Genomic DNA, 13171 nt, shown 5'->3' on the forward strand with positions numbered 1-13171 from the left:
GGTCTCAAAATAAGTGTTTTAATTCTATACTAACTTTAGTACAAGTTTGTATTAAAATTGAGACACTTATTTTAAAACAGAGGATACATAAGTGAATGTATGAGAAATTAATAGATACACTACCCAAACTATTTTCAATAGGGAACATTAGATAGTGAACGTAGGCAGAATGTTAAACATATAAGAACTAGTAGCTGGAGATGACCCATACGCATGAATCATGACGCAACTACAGTGCATAGTTAATTCAGTAACTAATAATTAAGCTAACCCTTGATTCACGTGGCTAATTTCAGCGTGACAGCGGCCGCTCATACTTTAGGGCCGCCTTTTCGACCTACAAGTCTCCAATTAAAGGTTTACCACAATCTTCTCTCTTAGCTATAGTACGTAGACAACACACCAAATTTGAATGGTACATAGTTTCTGCCATTTTCTGTTTGTTCCTCATAGAGACTTTTCTTTTCTCGAGATCAGTAGTAGTTTATTCCATTAGGGTAGAGCTACAATCCTACGGCAAGAGTTACTTAATACATGGAGGACCTCTGCCGAGCCACATAGCCTGGCTTGCTCAGAGCGACTGCACCTTGCCAGGCAATCTACAACACTATTCTGGGATCTATGTAATTTCTGCGGAATAAACACTCTATCGTTCATTAAGTACTTAATCTCAGCTAATAATTGACCAAAACCCGAACGATCTAAGTTATAATCAGAAAGACAAGATAAGGCAGTCGATGACTCAGACTACACCATGACTGGTAGCTCCATATGTTGTCGAGCAAGCGCCATACCGGCCATCACTGCATAGATCTCCACCTCGAGAGCATCATCGCAGTTAGTAAGTAGACAAAATAACCGAGCCATCGTGCCTTCATAGAATCATCCCGGCGGCCGCTGTTCCATCTTCCTCCCAGAATGAACCATCCACCGAGAGTGCCATTACACTGAGTTCCTCATAGAGACTTGTACTCCATCCTACTGCCTTAGTTTTTTCTCAAATCTTACTTTGCAAAGTTTGACCGGATTTATAGAAAAACATGACCAGGCACAATACCGAATCAATATTATTAGAGTTGTTATCTAATATATTTGCAGATTATATCTATTTGGTATTAGATGTTGACTTGTTTTAATGTAAAATTTGTCAAACTTCACAAATTTTGACTCAAGACAACACTTACATGCAAGTATTTTGAAATGCAGCGAGTGCTTACGAAGCCACATGATAAATATATTTTTGAAGGGGTTTATTTAAACTTTGAAATTGTCCCATAAAAAAGGGTGAATTCTATTTATTTTTTCACCACCTAAGATCAAATTTGTGATACTTACTGTTACATTTAGTAGAAATTTCTCTAAGATGCCCAATCTAAGCAAAATTGTTTTGGCTTATACCTGTTAACAATTTTGCTCTACACTTAGGTGGGGCCCACCGTCAGTTCGACATGGTGTGCCGAGTTAGATGTTAGATTGGTACTACCTCCGTCCTGCTTTATTTGTCCCCTTTGTAATTTGAGTTAAATTTTGATCAGATATTTAATTAACAAAATGTTAATGCATGTCAACAAAAATTATATCGTTGGATTCGTATTTGAACATAGTTTTCAGTGATATATTTTTTTATGACATGCATGAATATTTTGTTAGTTAAATTTATGATCAAACTTTGACGCTAAATACAATGGGGACCAATATATCAAGACGGAGGAAGTATATCCTTCCTTGCGGACATTTACGAAACATCAATCAGGACATGCAAGCTGGTTAACCCCAACCAAGTCGGACTATCGGCAGAGCCGCCCGAATCACTCCACCTTCTTACGGTGCTTCTGAGTGCATATCATCGGTCACAGCCTAGCATCGGAGGAAGCATTTGATAAAATGGCTCATGCAGAAGCGGGATGGACACACCGATCGCACATGGAGGCCGATGCAAAGGAAGACGGTGTTTGGCCCGCACTCTGTATACAACATTATATGCACCACTGAGGAAGGCGCCATGTCACACCGATGGCATGGGCCTCACCAGACAACATATGCGAAACTTTAGAAGGGACAAAACCTGGAGCAAACTTGTTTAGATGACATATTCTGGAGGAATTCTGCCAAGTCATGTAAAAATTGTGGCATACACAATCTTCAAGGATAAAAAATGGACTCCAATATAAAAAAAAATTGAAGCTAGTTGGTCCTTCAAGTACATACGTAACTTGATGGAATTTCATACAATTAACTTTTGGATTAGGTGCACGTGCACGTGGTTGAGTGCTGCATCCGAATTCTCCGTAACCCTACCAACTTGTGTGGCTTTTTATCCTGATGAAAAGGCTGCACCCAAAAAGCCCTAAAAAGGCAGCACTATACTCATCCTAAGAGCATCTACAACTAGACCTCTCAAACCCGCCTCATACGCCCGGGCAGGCCGCCCGGGCACTGCCAGGTCATGATCTTTTGACACAGACAGGCCTCTCAAACGACCCTCAAACGCCCAGCCTAACCGCACCCCTCATATACAGCCTAAATATGGAGCGGATATGGGGGCGCCCGGGCATGCCCGCCACGTGGGCCTGACGGCGTGGCCCCTCACGGAAACGCCCAGAAACCCGGCGGTTCGACGGACGCCGCGTCCGTCGCCGCGTAGCGCCACTCCGGCTCGCCACCCAAGACGAAATCCGTCTATTTAAGCCAGACGGCGTCCCGCAACCCTAACCCATCCCCATCCCCCCTTTCCGCGCCGCCAGTCCAAGCCCATCCACCTCCACTCTCTCTCCTGCTCCGGCGCTCTACGCATGCTCCGGCACTTCGCCATGGTCCGGACCAAGATCACCTACTATGTCATGCTGATGCCGGAGCGATGCTGCGAGATCCAGCAGCAGATCCGGGCGAGGGAAGCTACGCGTGTTGCCCGCATCGTTGTCGAGCTGCCTCCGGACAAGCCAGAGCCGGAGGAGGAGGAGCAGTAGCCGTGGAAAGAGGAGGAGGAGGAGGAGGAGGAGATGGCTTCGATGGAGGTGGAGGAGGTGGACTAGCAGGCGCCGCCCTTCAACATGGAGCAGGCAGAGGCAGAGTTTGCCGTCGCCCAGTCCGACGAGATGGCCAAGCAGCAAGCCATCCCGGAGTCCATCCAGGATGAGGCCTATGTGGAGGCCAACCGGGCGTTCCTCCGGCAGGAGCAGGTGTAGTCCGACGCGCTCTTCGCCAAGCTTGACGCGGAGATAGAGGCAGAGGAGGCCGGAGCGAAGCAGCCGGAGGAGCGGGAGTTGCAGCAGCCGCCGATGTTGCCGGAGCCGGGCATGGAGATCGTCGTGATCTACAATGAGGATTAACTAGGATCGACGTAGTACATAGGTTCTATTTCACTTTGCATGTCTTTTGCGTGGATATAAGAATCGAGTATGAGATGTTCGGATGCAACAAGTAAAATTTGAGGTGTGCCCTGTCATTCCCGCGGACGTGCCCGAGCGCGTCCGAGGGCGTTTGAGGGGCCAGATTTGCCGTATGTGGCTGTAGATGCTCTAAGAGCATAGAGCATCTAGCCCGGCTTGGCAAATCCGCCCGCCTATACGTCCGCGGACGAGTCCGGGCACGTCTGCAGACACTAACCGGCCACTCCCTAAACCCACACCTCCACACCGGCGTATCTCATATTCCAAACCCTACATCCATAAAAAATTATGCAACTACTACGTAGATCACTAAATGATCAAAATCAACAGGAAACAAACATATAAACTGGTACGGGCATAGTTCACATAAACATCACCAAACGGGCATAAGTCACACAGTTCATCGATCTGGCACATTGTGACTACATACTAGAACTAGATTATAAACAGGAGACGAGGAGCTTCACCACTTTCTCGCCGACCCTTTGCCCTTTCTGTCGCCGACACAACTGTAGGAGTCCGCAGCAGAAGGTGGGTCCACGTCGGAGCCGTCGTCGTCAGAGGAATCGGAGATGATGATGTAGCCTTGCAAGCGCCGGGCGATGTGCTCTTGGTTGCGCTTGAGGTTGGCCACCCTCGCCGCCTCCCGCTCGGATTGATCAATGCCAAGCCGGAGCTGCTTGGCGTTGATCCTTCGGAGCCGTCGGGCCTTTGTCTCCGCCTCAGTAAGTGAGTGACGGCACACCCACTCGAGGAGACGGTCCTCTTCGTCGGGCACCGGCATCACGCGGCGGTGGCGGGCGGACTGCGCCGCGTCGGACCCGCCCCCATCTCCCTTGCCCTCCGTTTCTCGTGGCGGGTGGCACGTGCCTTCGACTCCGGAGTCCGCATCCGCGACGTCGGTGCAACGGGCACTAGAACCCACCACAGCCCGAACGGAGCAGCTGCCGGAGGTGGAGGAGGCCATCGGATGGGAGGAGCAGATCAGGCAAGCCTCGCAGATCCGCGCGCGGGGCGGGAAGGGTCGGCGCTGCAGCGACGGGCTACGGGTTAAGTTGCACCAGACCCGGAGCTGCCGCTCGTACCGACCAACGAGCGCTCGAGCGTAATACAGAGCGCCAGCTCCTCCTCGTCTCCGGAGTTTCCGTCGGAGTGGATGCCAGTGCTGGACATGCTCGCCGGCGCTAGGGATTGGACGGATTGGGGAATTGGGACCCGAGCGGAGTGAGCTAGGATTTCTTCCGAACGGGGGATTTTGTGGGGTTGGAGTGGGCCAGCGGTGGGCCGGGCTGACATGACGAACACGCTCGAGCGTGTCTAGGCCGCCTCATATCCGTCCTACATTTGGGACGGATATGAGGGGTACCGGTCAGCCTGATAGTTTGAGCCCCATTTGAGAGCTTTGGTTGGATCAGTTTTTTGTGACTGGACGACCTCTCAGATCATTTGAGAAGGATATAGGATGTCCTGCTGTAGGTGATGTAAGGCAGTCATGCTGCCCTGCCGGACGGCATCTCGCTCGCATGGCTCCAAAGCTTCCCCTACGGGGCCGCAATGCATGCAGCGGACGCAAAACACAAATGTTCCATGCCCGCGTGTGTGTGCACCCAGCGTTGCTGCCTCACAAAACATTCGATTATACTTATGTATTCCCTCTGTAAACTAATATAAGATCACTACTTTCAGTGATGTAAATGCTTTTATATTTTTTTTACGAAGGGATTAGGATGTAAAAGTGGTAAAGGTTTGGCAGTATAATCTCATGTGATTATCGGTCAGCAGCATGCAGGTAACCTTCATCTAGAAATGTTTTCACTTGATTAGTTGCTCTGAATAGTATGGACGTACGTACACCTTTGTGTACGACAATTAGCCACCAGCGGTCGTGTTGTTCAACGGCACGCTCCGACAGTTGCCTCCAAGAGCAACAATCCAATGCTGTCCAGGAATTATTGCCTCTGCTGGTTATTTGTTTCCAAGGCCCGGTCTGAACACTGAACACTAACTTCCGATGCAAGAAGGTGCAAAGCCAACAAGAATTACACCAGAAGCTACCGTTGGAAGTTTTTATTTTTCCAATCCATCATGTCGACTACATGCTAAGTTTTTCCACGGCATAGATCTTTGGTTCCGCGTTATGCAATGTGAAGCGAGCGCACAATCGCTATAAGTTCTTGTTCTTTGGTTAGAATTTTTAGACCAAAGTTCCCATAGCAATTCGGAGAAAAATCCTCACTGGATGAAACAAGCCACATATATTTGCTTGTGGGGATGGGCACCACCACGTTATAACGACTACGAGTGCATCCTGCTGTGGCGAACAATGCTAGTGGTTATCAATGAAGTCGAAGTAGCCATACATGGAGTGATGGGTGATGCTGATGATGTTGCTCGATGGCCTTGTCAGTGGTCTCGTAGTACTGTCTTAAGTCCATGTTGGTGATCAAGTTGGCTGCGGTGCACTATTTTTCTGTAGTAGTGTTTAGATTTTTCACCCTTTTTCCAAAGTTAATGTGAAAAATATCTTCTATTAATTTAACAGAGTGAGTGCTTTGGACTCTGGCTCAGAAAACAGTAGCTAGCTCTCTTTTGGAAGTTGAAACTCTATGCCAGTTGAGTCAGAGATAAGATCTAGCAGGGCGGACAGGTGACAATATGATGATTGTTGATGATGGGGTGGCGCCGTGGCGGTCCCAAAGAAGCCATTGTTGACAAGCTACAGCGACCCGATCCTTCGTGTGGTTCGCTTTGGCAGTTTTTGGCGCGTCAGGCTATATCCTCGATGAACTAGTCCGTGCATTGAACCATAAACACTATGCGTTAAAACAAAAGACCAGTGCACAAAAATCAATACTACGCTGACGTGAGTAAAAGAACCATTGATACATTATATGTGTAATCTAAACTATTTTGCCTCCTTACTCAAGGTGTGGAGGGTGGGAGAAAATTTCCCGGTGCTGCGAGTCATTTGAAAAGTAACTTGAGCGGATCCACATGTAACTTTTTTGTGCTTGTTGCAATGTCAAAGAGGCGGTGCCTAGCCTAAGCGCCAAGCACGCAGCCACATCTTTTTTGTGATTTTATTGCCGGAATCTGCAGGAAATCATCGCGGCCAGCGAATAATCGGCTTCAGGGAAGCATTTTCCTCATGACCACATGGTTGTTTGCTTGTTGTCGACGCCAACTTCTCTCACAACCGAATCCCTGGTAGTCCAAGCACATCATATTATACTAGCGACCGTGATGGTCCTAACGAATCTGTGGCCCAAACTGATTATCACGAGACAACCCAATAACGGCTCCTGGGGTGAAACGACGAAGCGGCGAGGTCAATGTTCAAATCAGCGGCGGTGAACCGGCGGTGGTTGCTGGCTTCTCAATCCCTCAGCGGCGCAACGGTCTCCTCACTGGTCATGCTCGAGCCGTGGGCTCCCTGCTCATCGTCATGGCCTGTTCCTCCCATCGACCGATGGACAATGACACAGCCCATCGCCGTCTACTAGCTGCTTCTTCTGACGCGTCTTGCTGCCAGCGTGACGTGGCCTGTGGCCAGGGCTGGACTAACGAGCTACTCGACTCATTAAGCACGTGATCGTTAGGCTCGTTAACTTTAACGAGCTCAAACTCTTAATCGGCTCGGTTCGTTAAATACTCGTTAAGCTCATGAGCGCTCACGAGCGCTCGTTACAGTTGTAAACATTACAGAAGCATTCCAACATATATTCAATATTTAAACATGTAGCGAAGTAGCAATGCATTAACCTTTGCTAAATTTATTCTTTCCAAATAGCAGCACATAATGCAAGCATGCAACAACCAACAGCAACACAGAGTGACCCAATCATAAGTCAGACCACCATTATGGTTCATACTTCATACTTCATACACAAATCACTAGGTGAATAGCAACAATAAGTACGGCCATTGACAAAGACAAGTCCAGGACTTCAAAAGACCAACCATTAAAAACTAAATAACCAGTTTGACAGAGATCCCCTTCTTCAGAAATAACAACCATTTGCAGCCAAAGAAGCAATAAATAACCAGTTGCAGCCAAAGAAGAAGCATCTTGGCCTTGGGGTTCGAGAGAGCAAACGTGTGGCAATTCATCAATTCAACCAAAAAGATAGCCCGATAGGTGCCGGTGGTTGCTATGGTAGTTTTTTTTTTCTGGCAAAAAACACTACCATAGCAACAACGTTACAACAAGTATGATGACATGCCGTACATCAATACTTCGTTCGTCCCATATTAGTTGTCGCTCAAACGGATGTACCTAACAGTAAAATGCATCCATTTCAGCGACTACTAAGATGTGACACAGGGACTAAATATATACAATACGTACAAAAATGCAGCTCTAATATTTACACATGGGGTCATGGATCACAAATCAGAGCCGAGAAGATGAGATGGCGATGTCGAGGTTCAAGTCAAGGTTCAGATCGGCGGCAGCCTGGGGGCGACGGTGGCCACCGGCACCTCGACCCCTTGCCAGCGCAGCGGCCTCCTCAGTGGTCGTGCTCGAGATGTCAGCGTCGCTGTCGCCTCTGATTCCCCACACCGGCCGATCGACAACGTTAGGTCACACCCCGCTGCTGGTTGCTGCTTCTTCTGGCGCATCTTGTCGTCGGTGTGACGAGACCAGCCAGTCGCCTGCAACAATGTACATGGTTAATTAGCCATGTCAAGAAAATTTAACATGTGTTTGAGTGCTTGTATAATATTGCTAGTAATCAAGCAACTAATATTGCACATCGCTTCATCTTTGTTAGAGAACATATATAGCACATGCATGTATGATCGATGGTAAGTAAGAAAGATATCAATATGAGTAATATTTGCTTCCTCTAGATTGGTTCATATATTATTTTTTACTGGTCTAAGTTCATTCATGCTTGTCTCTAGCCTTTTATTAATAAAAACTATGTTAACATAAAAATAATCAAGTATACCCTAGCTCTGCATGAACACGATGTCAAGAGCTAGTCAAGACATCAGACAAGTACACAATCAAATTAACTTGTGAAATGCTTGATCACTAGTAGTTACTCCAACCTTTTCTGGTGTAATTAGCATGCTGGTGGAGTTCCATGGCAGCCGCTTTTTACTCTCCTCCCAGCTCCTAAAAACCTCTTCGATCGATGGCCTATACAATGAGATATAGCTGGCATGTTTAATAAACTCAATACAACATATAAACTTCAACTCAGAACCGGATTGACGATCCAATTATGGCACTACTCACATTTGGCACGGTGGCAACGTCGAGTGGTGGCCACGGTGAAACACGACGTTAGAGGGAGCGTTGATCCTGTCTGAAGACGTTGTTCTTGTGTTGTTGCCATCGATGCAGTGACCTTGGCAACGATTCGCTGACACGTGGGGTGGGTTATTGTTGTTGTTGTTGTTGTTATTGTTGTTGTTGCTGCTGCTAGAGCTTGACCTATGCATCTGCAAATGGAGCAAGTTTTGAAGTAATTAAGAGAAATTAGTCAAGAAGTTGGGGTGTGGAAACAACTCATACACGTTTAAGAGACTGTGAAATTAATGGTTACGTGCATCAACTGATGGAGAGGCCAGGTATACCTCCTTTGCGGAAAGAAACATGTGATAGTAAGAAAAAGTACCTGAAGATGGCTCTTGATGTGAGATATGCTGACCCCCTTTGTGCCCATCAGCTGAAGAATTCGCTTTGGTGTTGCCTCTGCGCAGACCAAGGGAGGAGAGAATTGATGTCAGCATACCGGATCATCGACCGGCCGTGAAGAAAAGAACTAAAAATTGATAATCTTGGACATGGTTAAGTTGTGCACAATAGCTATATGTAACTTGACTGAATTTGTAATTTGGGTAAGTGGACTTTGTGGGAGGAGGAACAGTTGAAGGAGGAAGAAAACTGGGGAAGAAGAAAGAAGGACGGCCAGGCAACTTATCCATAGCCAATCCCTAAGTTGTGACGAGAGCACTTGATGAATGGCAGATAAAGGATGTTGGTAACCTACAAATTGTAGAGTTCTATAGGCAGAAAAGATCGATTAAAATCATGATGAATGGTGTTTATTTTGGCAAAACGCCAGTTCTGCTGTCACCTACTCCCTCCGTTCCAAAATAGATGACTCGACAATATTGAAGGAGAGATTAGGGAGAGACAGAGATAGAGAGATTTAATCGTGCATACATATCACCTGAGGCTTTCTTTGATTCCTTTCTGCCATGAACTTGAACCAAATCCGGCCTGATTAACTTACCGCACGACTAAAGCAATAACTACCCTTAAATCGGTCCATACCATGAAATATCCACAATATTTGACAGGCCGATCGTTGGCAGTGTAAATCGGTGAAATCCATGCATGCAATGCAACTGTGCAATTAGAGAGAGAGAGAGAGAGAGAGAGAGAGAGAGAGAGAGAGAGAGGAGGCGAGAAGCAAGAACTGACCGTCCTGGCCGCCAAGGCAGTCGACCGCCTCGATGAACTGCCGGTGCAGCTCCTCCGTCCACCGCATACGTGGCTCGTCGGACCGGTTGTACTGCCGGACGCCTCTCCTCTCGAACCCTCTCATATTTGTAGAGATATGTCTCTCCCTGCAGCTAGAGCTCACCCTTCAACTCGGTCTGATCCTGATTCCCAAGCTTGTGGTACACAGTTACACACACAGCTGATGATGATCTTTTCAAAAAAAAAACACAGCTGATGATGCGTCACCAGAATCAAGTTCCAATATAGTACTCCTATATGCAGAGAGAGAGAGAGAGAAAGACAGAGTTTTGGTTTGGCCTAACAATGATGAAGTTGAAGCCCAAGTGCAATTTTTTAAGTAGTAGTACAACCGTACTTATATAGGGCCGATATATGGAATGTGTGGATCAAAGAAAGAGAGAAATTGCTGACTTTCCTGACCGGCCTAGTCCAGTCAAACATCCATGCTCAGTTAACTTGCTACCTCTCAGAAAGGTTGCACCTAGCGAACACAGGCCAGGAAGAATTAATAGGAACAAGCCCAAATTGGAGAAAAAGTGGCCTGTCCATGTCCACGACACAGCCAACTAGTACTACAATTCTTTCACATATTTTCTTTGTGAATAATTCTTTCACATATATACTATTAATAAGACATAATGGTATTTATCACATATATATGCGTCAACCCATCGACATCGAGCTCACGCTATTAATCGATTTGTCTGGGTCTCTTCCCTGCACAGTGACAGGTATGTATATGAACATTTCACCTATTTGACAAACGAAAAAAAAAGTTGTCCACTTCATATGTGAAATTTAAGCCTGTTCAACGTCTCAGCATTCATCTAAAAAATGTTTCGGCATTTATTTTCTGTCACTCTCGGTGTCGCTAGGTTTGACAAACTTACTCAAGAAAACTATATTATATAGCAATGTACGTATGAACTACCCTCATTGAGACGTTGATATATACATATGTGGAGTGAACTGCGTACGTAGACTTGATAAATTCAGTCAGCTGTAGGATATCAGGCTAGCCAGCTAAAATGTTTAAAGTCATTTCAACTCTCTGCCATGGCATGGCATGCATGGATTTCTCAAGGACAATGGGAAATGGAATAGCGCGTGTGAAATTAAACCATGAGGAAATGGATATATTCGTTTAAGACAATTCTATTTCAAGAAACTTATTGAGTTCAAGTTGCTAACTCAATCTGTTGCCTTGATTGGAGGCAATAGATTTAACTTTTGACGAACTATATGAGACACATATAGATATGAATTGGCAAATTAAGTCACAAAATTATGCCATTTGAATAGTTCCAACGATTTCTCAAAACAAAAATAAGGTTTCCAAGGATAAGATTGATCGGATAAAAAAAGATCAGATCAATGCCAAGTTCTCCTCTTTCCTTGGGAGTTTACCGAGCAACAGTTTACATATACGTGGCTGCTGTTGGAACCTTGCAGGCAGGATAAAACGCCATCAAGTCAAGGTAGCAGTTTGTGATTACCTATCAACATTACTGCACCTAGCAATCTAGTGACATCACTATCGAAGAAAATGAAGCATTGTCTACGTATGGGAAATGAATTGTGGACTTTGGGACCACATACTTAGGGCGGGAAAAAGGAGGAAAAAAGTTGCATCCGTCAATATCTCAATCAATAAATCCAGATTCGTGGATGCATTCCCAGTTCAATTTAGATTGTAGATAGGGGCAGTGACACGCCCTTTTGAAATTCTTTCCCTAGCTAGCTATAGATGCACCATGCATGCTGGGGATACTTTTATACATCAAAACTAATTAAATTGTGCGAACATGTGAAGTGCCTTTTTTCGCTCCTCGATCAGTAGGATCTAGAAGTCTAGATGAAACTAAAATGTAAAAAAAAGAAAATACATAAAAGTTCCGAAGAACACTGTAAAATCCATACATTTATATATATAATAATTAATCTATGCTTATTATGGGAGGACTTATATAATTTTAAAATGTTGGTTACCAAATAAAACTATTTGCGCTCTGTAGAATAATCAAGTTTGTGTTGCTTTACAATGTTGATTATGTCCTTCTTCCTTGCATAATAATTAAATATGAGAGTATTTTAGACATTAAACATATAGAGAAAAGTCTATTTGGAACACTGAATTGTTGTGCTTCGTATACTTGAACCCAAACTTTGAAATTGACTCAACTAAACCTTGAACTTTCTAAACCTGTTAAAATGACCCTAGTCATGTTTCAAAAACTCAATTTGTATTTCAAGACCTTCAAAAATACGTTATGCAACGATAGTCGAACAAAATAATTAGAAGATACAACCATTTGAGTCTCATGGAAAAATTACAGGAGATGTTCATTTTATCTTTTGTGTTTCTAGTATGGAACAAAGATGATCATGTTGGCTGATGCTTTTTCCTTGTTCTTACTTTGTACCACTCTCCACACATGTGAATCATTTCATATGTTGTGAGATCTTAGAATATGTCAAAACTTGAAAACAGATATTTAGGGCAGTTTTGTATTTTCTGAATTTCAGAAGAAATTTAAAAGATCATGAGGCTGGGGGGTTCTATGTACGGATCAAGAACCAACAAGATGAATTTATTTATCTCCATATATTTTTGCACATGACAGAATAATCATATTTTTATGAAATTCTGTATGTTATACATCTCGAGCATTCATACAATTGTGGGTTTTCCCGTAGCACTCGAGTTACCGTAACACCGGTATTTTAGTTAAACAAAGTATTAAAATAAACTTAATTAATCGATGAACATGTGTGGAAGTGAATTTTGTTTCCTCCTAGGTCATCTAGACAAACACAAAATGGAATTAAATAAATTGTAATTCATAAAGCTCGAAGTAATTCCACTAAACACCGTATACATATGCACTTCCTCTCGTAATATATGTGTATATGCTTGCAAGTTTTGGGATGGGTTATACATTCTAAAACTTAAATTCACAACATACACTACTAGGAAAAGGGCTATAAATAATATGGACACTAATGGCGCACCAGACAAGTGGTGCGCCACTACTATATAGCAGTGGCGCACCATGCGCGGGTGCGCCATTAGTGTGATGGATACTAATGGCGCACCACACATACACGATGCGCCACTACTAACAATTTTTTTTTCCAAAAGTACTAATGGCGCACCAGGGCACAGTGCGCCATTACTAGTTTTAACTAGTAATGGCGCACCACTCACCCCGTGCGCCACTATTATCATTTTTTTTTGCAAAACTACTATGGCGCACCACCAGCTGGTGCGCCATTAGTAACCTGGGACCAGCTAAAT

The 13171-nt window shown here is 44.7% G+C and overlaps 1 pseudogene; it reads right to left on the reverse strand.

Annotated features, from left to right (window-relative positions):
* Positions 1–7469: 7469 nt before the first annotated feature.
* Positions 7470–10181, reverse strand: LOC123161743 (myb family transcription factor MPH1-like; annotated as a pseudogene).
* Positions 10182–13171: the final 2990 nt, after the last annotated feature.

This window comes from Triticum aestivum, chromosome 7B (genome assembly GCF_018294505.1).
Source record: "Triticum aestivum cultivar Chinese Spring chromosome 7B, IWGSC CS RefSeq v2.1, whole genome shotgun sequence".
NCBI lineage: Eukaryota > Viridiplantae > Streptophyta > Magnoliopsida > Poales > Poaceae > Triticum > Triticum aestivum.